General features: G+C 36.8%; 1 long non-coding RNA gene across 1 annotated transcript; it reads right to left on the bottom strand.

The window, feature by feature from the left end:
* Positions 1-2,966: 2,966 nt before the first annotated feature.
* On the bottom strand, positions 2,967-13,268 carry LOC101882530 (uncharacterized). The gene is made up of 12 exons (NR_200079.1): positions 13,121-13,268; positions 11,503-11,609; positions 10,131-10,342; positions 8,959-10,035; positions 8,705-8,873; positions 7,921-8,624; positions 7,731-7,789; positions 7,570-7,637; positions 7,324-7,396; positions 7,189-7,248; positions 6,441-6,551; positions 2,967-4,474 (listed from the first exon to the last, which is right to left on the bottom strand). It is a non-coding gene; the product is annotated as an uncharacterized LOC101882530 (long non-coding RNA).
* Positions 13,269-14,050: the final 782 nt, after the last annotated feature.

Here is a 14,050-nt window from a genome sequence, read left to right as displayed (position 1 = left end):
CCAAACAGGAAATTGTTATAACTTAGGCATGCATTGTCCAATCTGCCTTGAAATTCACACGTTTGATAACAATCCTGACCTGAACACGTTTCCATGCCAATATCTAGTTACAGTTCTGGTCAGATGGAATGCCTTTCAGAAGGGGCTATCAGAGCATGTCTCATTTCTTTCTTGCTTTGATCCATTAGTCAATCCTCTATTTTATTAGCAATGTCCATCTTTCAACAATCCAATCAATTCCCAAAGGATGAAATCATGCACCACCTTACTTTTCTTTCTAATTTCAGGTCTCTTTCAGTGTATGTTACGATATGGGAAAAATTACAATCTTGACTTCGGTTTCATGTCGATTATAAGATATCCATGGACTAGCCATTGTTACTTGTATATATTTACTTATATAAAATATATAATAGCTGTCAGACATGTCATCTGTGTGCTCTTGTGCTGCAGGAGCGCGTCTATATCAATGTTGGAGGTGTCATGGTATCAGGGATGCTCTTCTGGAGAGTGAGCTATTTAAGTTACTATTGCCTTTCCATCTGCTTGAACCCGTCTGGTCATTCTCTGAACTCTGGCATCAACGAGGCATTTTTATCCACAGAACTGCCACTCACTGTACAGTAGAGTGATAGAAAAAGGGAAAAAATATCCTGTATGTAGACCCTAGAGATGCTTGAGTGTGAAAATCCCACAAGATGAGCAATCGCTTCCAGCAGTTTAACAGTGTTAATTTGTTAGTAAATGGTCACTGCTGACTTTTCATTTTTTTCCAAGAATGAGATGAGACGAAAGATGGGACAACATTATTATCATTATGGACAGTTACAACATAAGCATGCAATATTGTAGGTGGAAAAAGTTTAGACTTTTTGGCAACAAACATATTCATCCTTAATTTTGATGACGAAATGAACACTTCAAGGTAAACTCAAGTGAACTGTCCGAAAGAAGTTGTTTGATCATATACATGTCAAGCCAAGCCAAAAATACAATCACCGGCCAGGTACACATTACTAGTACTGGCTTTTATACACTTTTGCCTTCAGAATTGCCTTAATCCTTTATGGCATTGTTTCAAGAAGGTACTAGAAAATTCCTCTAAGATTTTGCTCCATATTGACATGATAGAATCACACAGTTGCTGCAGATTTGTCGGCTGCACATCCACGATGCAAATTTCCTGTTCCACCACATCCCAAAGGTGCTTCATTGGATCTGGTGACTGTGGAGGCCATTGGAGAACAGTGAATTTATTGTCATGTTCAAGAAACCAGTCTGAGATGATTCACATTTTATGACATGGTGCGTTACCCTGCTGGAAGTAGCCATCAGATGATGGTTTAACTTTGGTCACAAAGGGATAGACTTGGTCAGCAACAATACTCAGGTAGGCTGTGGTGTTGACACAATGCTCAGTTGGTACTAATGGACCCTAAGAATTCCAGAAAATATCCCCCACATCATTACACCACCACCAGCCTGAACTTTTGATACAAGGCAGGATGGATCCATGCTTTCATGTTGTTGATGCACAAGTCTGACCCTACCATCTGAATATTGCAGCAGAAATCGAGACTCATTAGACCAGGTAACGTTTCTCCAATCTTATATTGTTCAATTCTGGTGAGTCTTGACCATGCCTAAATGCATTGAGTTGCTGCCATGTGATTGGCTGATCCGAAATTTGTGTTAACGAGCAGAATTAAGGTGTACCCAATAAAGTCTGCATCGGTGCATCCTCGATATCAAGAACACATCCGGGGAACTTCACACATCCTCCATTCTTGCGGTCTTGAGTATCGGAACTGAACTTTGGCAGCTGATGATGACGTTACACAAGAAGACAAGGACGCAAGACCGCTTAAGAACGCATATTGAGAAACAGCCTACGTGTTGTTGAATAGTGTGGTGGGCGGCCTATTGGATAAGCAGCGTCATCCTGGGAAAGGAGCACTCACGCCACCTGGATGCAATTACATCGATCGCCTGCACCTGGGACTCGTTCCCTCAAGCCCTTTAAAAACGCCACAGTGAAGACAGACGCTGAGAAGCCTCTCTGCTAACCACAACTCTAATGAGTTCTCTCTCTTTTACTCTCAGAGACCACAGACTGATTGAGACAGGTGATTGGTGTCTCACACAAGCACAAACAGGAAAAAGGATCAACTCACCTACAACTCATCTGAACGCCACTTCACTTGGACTACGAGAAGTTCACTGAAGACACCTGCGCACCTAACACACCTTCAATTTCACCAGCACTTTAAATAAAAAGCCCTTCGGGGGGTCTGCATTGTGTCTGCATTTTCACTCCACCCTGGTACAATAGTTTTAAGACAGGCATGTCCACACTCGGTCCTGGAGGGTCGGTTTTCTGGAGAATTTAGCTCGAACCGTAATCAAACACACCTGAACCAGCTTCAAACAAACCTGAAACAGCTAATCAAGCTCTTACTAGATGTACTACAAACTTCCTGACATGTGTGTTGAAGCAAGTTAAAGCTAAACTCAGCAGGATACTGGCCCTTCGGGACCGACTTTGGACACCCCTGCTTTAAGAGAACTTTGATGAAAAGTTTTGATCCACTTCAGTTGTTGACTACTGTATAATAAGCATCCTAGCAATGATAGATGAGAGCCAATAATCCTAACAAATTGACGATAAGAAGAAAATGGATAAGAAGTTCTATTAAGTCCAATCTTATTTCATCAGTAAACTTCCTGGTTTTATTTTGAAGTCTGGAACTAACATTTACACCCAGGCGTATCAGGAAAAGTTCAAGAATGTTGACTTTGCAGAATAAATACATAACATTAGCAATGACTTTTCTACAGGTGTGCTTGGACTTACTAAAATAACTGTGTTGCTTTCAGACTAAAAGCCATTGCAGACATTAGGACATCAATCATGTGTGTAAATATTGCCATTGTTTGTTTTTTTTTTGTGTATTTTTTTTGTTCTTCAACTTGAACTGCTTTCAGTTCTGCACACTGCATTTGACACAAGTGTTTCAGCTCAGCTCATTAGTAAAGGCGGCATGAACTGAATTTGGAGTGTCAGATTAGCGAGACACCTAAAGGCTGTGTCGAAACAGGAAGGCAGATGCCATTCTCTGAAAGCTGCAGACACATTAACATTGTGACTAATGATCTAAAACAAGTCAACTGAGTTTCGGAGACAACCAAGCAAATATTTAATAAACGCATAACATGGTCTTGTAACAATGATTTTATTAGATGTATTTAAAAAAGGATATGCATATTTGCTTTCATTCCCTCCATTAGATCAGGGATTAGATTGACAGTTATCCGACGTTGAATATCTGAATGTGCATCTATGCTGCATTCACAAGTGATCCCATTAACCAATCAATCAACCAGCCCACCAATCAATAAATCAACCAACAACCCAACTACTTACCTACCGATCAATCATCCAATCAACCAACCAGCCCACCAACCAATAAATAAACCAACAAGCCAAACTAGTTACCTACCAATCAATCATCCAATCAACCAGCCCACCAACCAATAAATAAACCAACAAGCCAAACTAGTTACCTACCAATTAATCATCCAATCAACCAGCCCACCAACCAATAAATAAACCAACAAGACAAACTAGTTACCTACACTGTAAAAAATAACGGGTGAAATATACGGTAAAATACCGGCAGCTGTGGTTGCCAGAAGTTCACCGTAAAATATAAGGTTGCAACGTGCAATGCTTTACAGAATACTTTTTGATGATCTGTAAATTTTACAGTTGAAAACTGCTGTATGTTTACAGTAAATTTCTGTTAAATAAAACAAATGTATTGTAAACATGTTTACAGTAAATTACTTTAAAAATAGCAGTCGTAAGTGTAAATTCCTTTACAGTAAACTACTGTGTATAATAAATATACTGTAAAACTAACTACATTCTATTTCCGTAATAAACATAAAACAACTGTATTAAATATAATAGTATTTTATTGTAAAGTTCAGTTTTACAGAAAATTACCGGCAGCTGTGGTTGCCAGAACTTTACCGTAAAAAACACGGTAAAACACAAAAGACATTACAGTTGTTTGCCACAGATTTTACAACAATCAATCAGGTTTTTGAATTGCAAAATGAACTAGTAAATACAGTCTATAGCAACTGAAGGCACAAACTATAATTATTAGATTTTAATGAAACTACATACAGGGACTGTGTTAAAACAGTTTGAGCTGATCCAATAACTTGACCAGTGTACTCACAAAGGCGTGTTGATGTTGGAAATAAAATGTGTCCATATATAAAAGTAAGGATAATCAATGAAGACATATACTGTACATCCATCAGGGCTGCTTGCTCTGGTTGAACAATATTGAGCCCACACTTGACGGAAGACACAGGACTGTGTATGTTCCAAACTTGAAATGTAGTACTGCTTGAAGTCTTGCATGTAGTCACTATTTCAATATGGACTGGCATGATCTCTCTGCAGAAAACAGACACAAAGACAAGTTAGTTCAAGAGAAATATGCTTGAACTGAAATAAACTCAGTCTTCTTTTCTTTAATTGATTACCAATGAACTGCACACAAGCAACACCATAGAATTTTGTAGGCCACTTTAATAATAAATACAATAATTAATAATCAATATTAGGGCAAAAGATTGAAATAGACACATCTCAGCACTGAGCTATCATAAGTATTTGCTTCACTCTGTCAGCTTGGAGCCTAAATTCAACAATTCACACAATTTGTACTAAATCATCAGATAGGAGTCATCAGATACAATCCTAGTCATTCTTACAAAAAAATACAATAAAGTTTTCTAGGTTGAGTAATTGCTATCTATAATAAAATAATTGTTTTTAAAAATATATATTTGTAGAAAAACTAGTTTAAATATAAAGTTGATAAAATATTTACATTGTGTGCCATTTTTGCTTTAAACTGCAATTAAAGATCTGTGTTGACAGTACATTTTTCAAAAGAGTATACAAACATCATTGTCTGCTATAAAGAGTCTTTTACTTTATCTTTTATCCCAAACCATTATTTTTAGTGTGTGGTCATAATTAAAGGGACAGTTGAACAAACAATGAAAATTTTGTCAATAATTACTCACCTTCATGTTGTTCTAAAACCTTAAGACTTCTGTCCATGTTCAGAACACAAATTATTATTATTTTTATTTAATCTAAGAGCTCTTTCTGATCCTCCCACAGATAGCAATGCTCCTTGTGTGAAGCAATGATAATACTTTTGGGAAACATTTTCAACAACACTTCTGATGTATAACATGGTACACTGGGAGCATTACCCAGTGTATATCATAACACCAGTTACATCATCATAACATTTTTATTTAACTACTGATTACATGTACTTATTAAGGGAGGATAAGAAAGTTCTTGGACTAAATATAAAATATATTTTAGTGTGTTTAAAAGATGAACAAAGGTCTTTCGTTTTTAGAACTACATGAACATAATAACAGAATTTTCTTTTTTAGATGAACCATTCCTTTAATGCATTATGCTAATATATTATTATAATCACAGTGTTGCAGGTATTGTTAATGCTGTTCTGTTGTCAACTATTGTTGTTTATTGATATAAAATTTGATGGTAAACACTATAATCTAAAGTTGTAAAATGATGTTAATAGACAAAAAAATCGATTAACTCGAGGAAATCATGTGGCAAAGTAAAAGTATTTATTAATATACTTTTTAGGGCGACATGGTAGCGCAGTGGGTAGCACGATCGCCTCACTGCAAGAAAGTCGCTGGTTTGAGTCCCGGCTGGGTCAGTTGGCATTTCTGTGTGGAGTTTGCATGTTCTCCCTACGTTCGCATGGGTTTCCTCCGGGTGCTCCGGTTTCCCCCACAGTCCAAACACATGCGGTATAGGTGAATTGGGTAAGCTAAATTGTCCGTAGTGTATGAGTGTGTATGGGTGTTTCCCAGTGACGGGTTGCAGCTGGAAGGGCATCCGCTGCGTAAAACATATGCTGGATAAGTTGGCGGTTCATTCCGCTGTGGCGACCCACAATAAAGGGATTAATATAGGGACTAAGTTAAAAAGAAAATGAATGAATAAATATACTTTTTACGCTTTGATTAATTCACATTTTAAAACATGAATTAAATAAATAGTTTTACAATTGTCTATTTATTTGTCCATTTAAATGGTAATTTATGTAAATTTTTATGCTTCAATTATTAAATTGATAATTTGCTTCTTCATTTTATTTCTGACCAGCACTCCTGCTCCTCTATATAAATACACCTACTGTAGCTAAAACATAAATGCACCATTTATTTAATTTGTGTATTTATACTGTGTATCTTTTTTTAATTACAAAAATGAAATGATGAAATAACAATTTTTATCACCCACGACTGCTTGAGTCTACCTAGCATTTGTTACACCATACTATAACACTGCTTACCATCAATTATCCTTAAGACTGGCGTCTGACTGGGTCCAGACTTGACTGAAGAGAGGTCTCTTACACACAGGATACAATGTTCAGAAAACCGGAACTTTTAGAAGGTCCTCTCTGTGAACAGGGGAAAAGAAACAAAAAAGGAACAATTCTAACATTAATAGTTATTAAATAAATATAACTAATTTTAGCATTTACACAATAGCTACAGTAAATATTGCTGCAGTTTCGAAATATTGAGCAGTTTGTGTTATTTCCAACTCAAAAGAATAATAATAATAATGTAAACAATGTACATAAATATAATACAATTTAGCTGAGATTTTCTTTACTCTTTTTTTTTTTTTAAACACAAACTTTACTAAGATGACAATGTGATGAATGTGTGGTAATATTGTTCTGTAAATGTGCAAGACAACTTTAGCAATATAATTTTTTATTATTTTTTAAAAGCTAGCATAAAATTAAGTTAAATATAAACTAAAATAAAATTACACTTCAGTTGAGATCAAGCATAAAAATCTGTTTTGAGATTGTAAATTAGGACAATCCACTGCTATACAAGGAAAGATTGGAAACACGTTTGGGTTGTAATAAAATACTCTTTTAATGAAAGGTAATTTTAGTTCTACAATTTTGTGATACCAACAGAGTAAGGTTAGTTGAGCAACTGACCAAACAGTAGCATGTATGATCTGACAAATTGATGCATGGCAGTTAATTTAAAAGCTTATAATTTATATGTACTCACTGAAGCTTAGAGCCTGGCCACACCCCGTTTCTGCAAAGTTGGAAGCACCGAATTGCTCATCTGTGTAAGGTAAAGCAAGAGTTAAATAGGTAATTAGTACTTTTAAATTGATGTTTAATAATCAACAAAACTTACCCAAATTTATACTTGAAAGGTCTCTTATCCAAATAGAGACTTGTCAGGAAAAGAGAGTCCTTGTGTTCAAACTCTGGCAGACATAAGAAAATATATTGTCCTAAATAAGACAAAAATGTTTCAAGCATATCTTTCACTCTTTTAAAAGCAGTATGCACACTACATGTACTAAATAAATGGCTACATTTAGGGAAAAACAACAGCTGTGCTTCACAAGCCGCTCAACAAGTTCAACACAACACATACCGTTATTGCAGCAACCAAAGTTGCAATCCTGATCTCTTTCCATTGTTTCCTGATGAACTTTAGTGTTGCTGTTCAATAAAGTGGATACAACAAAAATGTCTCATTAAAAGTGAAATTTTAAAAAAAATAAACATTATTAAAAAAAAAGTATTAATTAACACTTTTTGTCCAGAAATGTGTTTCCTTGAAGTCATCATCTAGTGAAGGTTGAATGCAGTGCCTGAAATGTGTTAGAAGATAAAAGCTTTAATTTTACACAATATGCAATATTTAGCTTATAGAATGTGTTTACACATGCTGTTTTGTGTAAAAATAATTACATAAATATTCTCAAGTGTTTAGTTTACTTACTTTTACGTAGATTCTTAGATTTTAGCAATCCCACCAGTCATTAACTTAATCTGAAGTGTCACAATAATCACTGAAAAAAAGGTGTCTGGAAAGCATTTTCCAAAAGGTTTATTAAACTCCGCATGTAATCAGCCAAACACTCTGAACTCCTTGCTAGTACCAGAATATTTTGAAACAAAAAAAATAAATTAATAATAATTATAAATGCCAAAATCATAAGCATATAACACTATGTGCAGGGAGTATAATGAATTTGTTTTGTAACATCTTTAGAAAAATAAATTTAGTATATAAATTTGCTCTTTCCCTCAATGAAAACTAGAAAAAAAATGGAACAAATGCAGCCTTTAACAAAAATGTCTGTTACATTGTACTTTTAACAAAATCTGGAATAAGCCAGTTTACCAATTAAACAAAAACAATGCTCAATAAAACATTATCATTAACCCAAATACTAAAAGCGTACTTTCTTTGTTGGTGGTTAACAGATAAGGTAAACTGAAAACTCAATTAGTGGTGTATACGTGTTGTGTTAACACTTCAAATGATGTGAACTGAAAGTCCATATTTAACATGCCTCTCTCCACTCATGATCTGAGAGATCTGCAATGAGTGTGAGGACTCTTGGATTCACTGTTAGCTGTTTCTTGTTTTTCTTAGTTTCCACTTTTGTGCCCTTCTCAGGATTGATGTTGAAGAAACACCTTTATGAATGCAAGAATTCAAAATTAACCACTAGATTAAGTGATTTGTTTAAAATAAATAAATAAATAAAATTATTTACCTCTGAATAAACTCAAGTGTGGAGCCCAGACCCACAGGATAGTGAATGTTGAGGCAGTAGTAGGTTGCAAACATCATGCAAACAGCCGAGATGAAGGTGGAGATGTATTCGTTGACAATTTTCTGGTCAACACTCAGCATGAAATGCTTTGCAGCATAGCATGATGTTCCTGCAAGAAAACATAGTTAGAAAATAACTATTACACATGTATTACACATGAGCTCTGACTCCTTCAAAAAAACAGATCAACTTACCGCATACAATGATGCATGGAGTCACAGGTAAGCCTTCCACTTGTACTTCTTTTGCCATACAAGTTTCTTCCACATAGAAGAACAAGTCCTCCTCTTTTTCATTAAAGTAGGAGAGGATGAGGAGCACCAGATCTTTTACATCTTCTGAGCAGCCCTCCAGCTGTCCTCTCAGAATTTTCAGCTTTGTGGCCGCTTGCAAAACATGTTTGCTTTTTTCTGCACAAACACTTCTCATGAAATCTAAAACACGTTTTCCTTTTTTTTCAACATTACTGAGGAAAGTCTCTTTCAGGGAAACACCAGTTAATTCATGAAAGTGAACTGCCATGCCAACTTCCTTGAATAAGAAAGGCCACTCTTGCATGAGGAATTGCAGATCGGTTCCACTGTTCACTGATTTACGCTGGGAGAAGTATGTGCACTTCATGAGATGTTTTACCTCCTCTGTGTTGAAGGTTGCCTGTTCAAATATCACTTTCATTTTCTCTTTTTTCTCTTCTTGGCTTTCCAGTGTCTCACTCACTGGCATAAACTTCATTTCCCACTTTATGCAGCCATATGTGTCCTGAACAGCTGCCCTCTGTTCAGCTGTGATTTCATCTGTGTCAAATTCATCTGACCCCCGTCTGCGCTTTAATATTCTTGGTACTGAAGACCGCTTTACATTTTCAATTCGTGCTTGCAGCTGCTTGACGAGTGAGTGATATCCTGTTCCTACCACATCACCTTCTATAACATCTTGCAGTGACAGTGGATACTTTGCTACCATTTTCTTCGCAACCTCTGTGGAGGATTGTTTACCAGGAGAAGAAGAGGCATGCATCATTTCAGCAACTACAATTCGGATCATTTCTCTGCGTAACTTTGAGCTTGGCCTTTTCCCTCTCTCCAAACTCTGCATTAAGGCTTCTGGGAGCTTCTCCCATGGAATCTGGAAGCTGTCGACCCAATCTGCAGTAGCAATCATGTGTCTGGGTGATGGTGAGGGTGAGGGTGAGGAAGACAGTGAGACTGAGGAGCACGCTGAGGACACTGGAGAGGTCAATGTTGACTGACTATGGAATTCAGTTGTCTCTGCTGTAAAATAAATTGAAATTTAAATGTACAGAATGAAATTTGTTTTTTTTATCTTAACTTACAAGTAAATGTAACTTTCTGCATAATGTACTTACTGGATTGTTTCCATGCAGCCAACAGTTTTCTAGCTTGAACTGGTCTCAGTACTGTGAGCAGATCAGCTTCCTTAATATACTGTAAATCTTCAGTGGCTCCCACACCTAAAGATTGTAATGTCTCCAATACAATATTTAGATTTGAGGTTGGTAGGTCTGGTAACACATTAGTAATGGCACTGCTTATGTTGCTTGGCTCTACGTCATCCATTCTGAGTAAAAAAATGTAAAAAGACAAAAAGAAAAAAAAAACTTTCAATTTTGACAGCACAAGACATAATTAGTGTGACAAAACACTGTGTTTCAATGGAACCAGTCGTTGTCCATCTTTCATGTAAGCAGCCAATGGATAGAAATCAATCATGTCACAGATGTTAAAACACTGGATCATTTCATTGTCTTTCCTCACTGAGTACACATGGTACTGAGGAAGGAATTCTGCTGTGTACATTGACACCAAAAGATAAACGGTGTTGTTTTTTACCAAAATGAGCACAAGTTCACCAAATTCCACCAAGTCAGTATACCCTGTGACAAGGAACTGTCCTTTCTTGTAGGCTGTTCCTTTATAAACCATTTCTACTGTGACAGCTGTGTTGGTATCAGTGAAACCATATTGTCTGACTGCATCCTGAATGCCTTTACTGTACAGTGTTGAGTAGAATGGAGAACCACCTTTAATTTGCAAAACAGCCTGTCTATTGGAGCCTGCTGATAAATAAGCCTGCAACATCTGATGTCTGTTAGACAAAGTGAGACCAAGGTTTTTGAAATTCCTCAAATTTCTTGCACATCTTTTGAAATAGCTATGCTTGCTTTCGAAACGCATTGTCCACAATCTAATCAAGGGGCCAAATTTCAGAGTCAGTGCTGGATAATGGCGTAAGTAATGATGCTTAGGTCTCAGCTTAGTTTCGGGGAATATAGATGTTCTGGATTCTAAATACTCTTCAATAAGGACTTCAAGATATGCAATTTGAGGAACAGAGATTTTCTGAGCACATACCATGTCCACAATGTCTTTCAGCTGCAGAGTCAGCTGCCACACATCATCTGCTGCATCTTTCACTTGATCACCAATTATGAGAGGCATCAGTCTTAAAAAATTCCAGTTCTGTATTGCATTTCCAGTGAGCTTACCTGCTTGAGGGTTGACCTCACATGGCTTAGCAGCAGCATCTGAGGCACAGTATTTGAACTGTTTAATACGCCTGTTCAATGTAGAGTATGTGAACCATTTTTTTTTTTTATGAAGTATTTCAGATACAGTGCCACATCATATGACAAAACACCCTCAAATATGTCGTGTCCCACACAAGGTGGCAGACCAGGCTGACACACATTAAAGTATTTCAAAGTATTGAATTCTGACCTGAATTTTACTCCTTCCACGTCTTGTGCTCCTTCTGCTTGGATGCGGTCAATTGCTGAGTTATAGTTTTGAATTGTCCGGGCTGGTCCACACAGATTTGGATCACCCTGAAATTCAGATCGAGTAATTAGACAATATCTACAGAAATGTTCTGCACGGCTGAAATTTTCAGAGAACCCACCAATGCAGTGGGATCCTAAATTATCGCCGGCAATGCAATAGACCGTTCCTTTTACTACGGTTTCATCTGAAACAGGAATTCCATTCTCCTCCAAATACTTTAAGTCTGCTAGTAAATTAGAGAACACCTTAGCATGCCCAAATTCTTTAAAATCTTTTTCTCTGCACAATAAAACAAGTGACATGTGGTTTGTGTCTGACCTTACATGAAGTGGCAAATTAGCTACAGATAAATAAACAGCTAATATTTTATGTCTTGTCTTTGCAGAGCCTAAAGGATTAACAACTTCAAATGCATCCTGATACAGTACTAGTTTTAGGCCTGATGGATTCTGAACAAAAAATTCATTTGATTTGAACATCTGGCCATCAGTAACATCAGTTAAAACATCTGTGGGTGTGTCAGTGGGGTGCTCCTCAGACATACAATCCTGCCACATATCAGACTGCAATAAGCATTTTAAAGTCTCTTTGACTGGCACATAATAGGCAAACCTATCTTTTCTGTTCTCATCCCTTCCTAACAAAACAGTCTTAGGCTCCACATAATTGAAATTTTTTTTGAAACACTGAGCTCTTGTGTGTGCAGTCCTCATTGGCCCTGTATGACATGCAGAAAACAGATCAGATTCCTTGACAGACTGACAAATTTTGGTGATCTCATCTTCTGTTAAGGATGTTTCATTCTTTAGCTGTGAAGCAAGTTTACTTAAAGTATATGTCTGACCCAACTCGTGTATATTTTGAATCTCCTCAACAATGTTCTGTGTGGTTGAATCAGGCACTAAGAGCTGCCCTTGCAGTTTTAAGTAAAATAAACAAATATTTTTAAGAAAAAGATCGTTGAAATCGTCGGATGTATCTACATCACATTCAAATTCATGGCCACAGTCATGTGACGTTAATTCGGTTGTTACAGATTGTGAAGATGACTGATAAGCCGACGAGTCTCTGTACAAGTCACTAATTGTGCTTTCTGTGAAATGTTTGTGTTTCCGTGACATGTGGGAGGTAAAGGAAGATTTAACTTTAAAAGCATCTGTGCATCCTCTTACTGGACAACTCACAACACGTCCTTCTACAATGTGGTCTTTCAAGTGTGCTATTAGAGATTTAGCATCTTCACACTGTCGATCACATAACGCCATTGCACATTTAATAGGCATAACATCTGTCCCGACAGCAACGTTAACAGGCGCATTTACGTTATGTTTTCTGTAAAAATGAGCCTTAAGCGATGCATATGTACAGAAAGTCTGTTTGCATTCGGCTGCAAAGCACTTAAATAAACGCGGTTCATTTCGGTGAAGTTTGCAATGTATTACATAAGCCCTCAATGATTTGACTGACTTGCCACAGAAATTGCAACTCAACATCGCTAATACTGATTCTGTAAAATGTACTTTTAGTGTAGAACCGTGTTGTCAAACAGACTTACCTCGTTAGCAGGGAGTTAGCAGGTGCCAAAGGTTTGCACTAAGCATCACAAGTTGAAGAGCGGGCGCGCTAAATCGGCGGCTGAAATATAAAATGTCGACAGTTCACGTTAGCTCATTGGGCGGTGCTATTCCGCCATTTTAAACGGTGTGCGCGCTCATTTTTCGCCAACTGAAATATAAAATAACGTTGACAGTTCACCTTCGTTTACTGAGTGGTGCTATTACTACATTTAAATATGCACTTTGAATAGTATAAATGTTCGTAATTTATACTCAAGTTAACAAGTAATTGTTAAATAAATACACTTTGCGTCAGACAAAAAGTCTTCCCCCAACTTCACAAATTGCAAGTTACCCTATGAAAAAATTTAAAATAGGCATTGGACTCACCACTTGCATTGCATGCAGATCGTGATTTTTTTTTTCTCTGCATGTGTGTTCATGTTTTTTACAGAATTTTTAAAACATGCTGTTTAATAATAAATAATCAATAATAAAACACATTTCATAATTAAAAACACTTTCATAATTGTCTTCATAATTCATCTTTTATTTTTGCTCATTCTAGCATCTTTTATTTCAACCTTTTATTTCAGCCTTTAACCTATATAGTTGTGATTAAATACAAAGTAATATGAAAAATCTAATATTTTTACAACATGATTACATAGTGGGCAACACGGTGACGCAGTGGGTAGTGCTCACAGCAAGAAGGTCACTGGTTCGAGCCCCGACTGGGCCAGTTGGCGTTTGTGTGTAGTTTGCATGTTCTCCCCGTGTTCACGTGGGTTTCCTCCGGGTGCTCCAGTTTCCCCCACAGTCCAAAGACAAGCAGTAGTGTATGTGTGTGAATGAGTGTGTATGGATGGACCCAGTAATGGGTTGCAGTTGGAAGGGCATCCGCTGTGTAAAACATATGTTGGATAAAT

The sequence above is a fragment of the Danio rerio genome, chromosome 21, assembly GCF_052040795.2.
Source record: "Danio rerio strain M-AB ecotype USA chromosome 21, GRCz13ab, whole genome shotgun sequence".
In the NCBI taxonomy this organism is placed as follows: domain Eukaryota; kingdom Metazoa; phylum Chordata; class Actinopteri; order Cypriniformes; family Danionidae; genus Danio; species Danio rerio.
The sequence above is the reverse complement of the archived record's forward strand: the minus strand, read 5'-3'. Positions and strand labels throughout refer to the sequence as shown.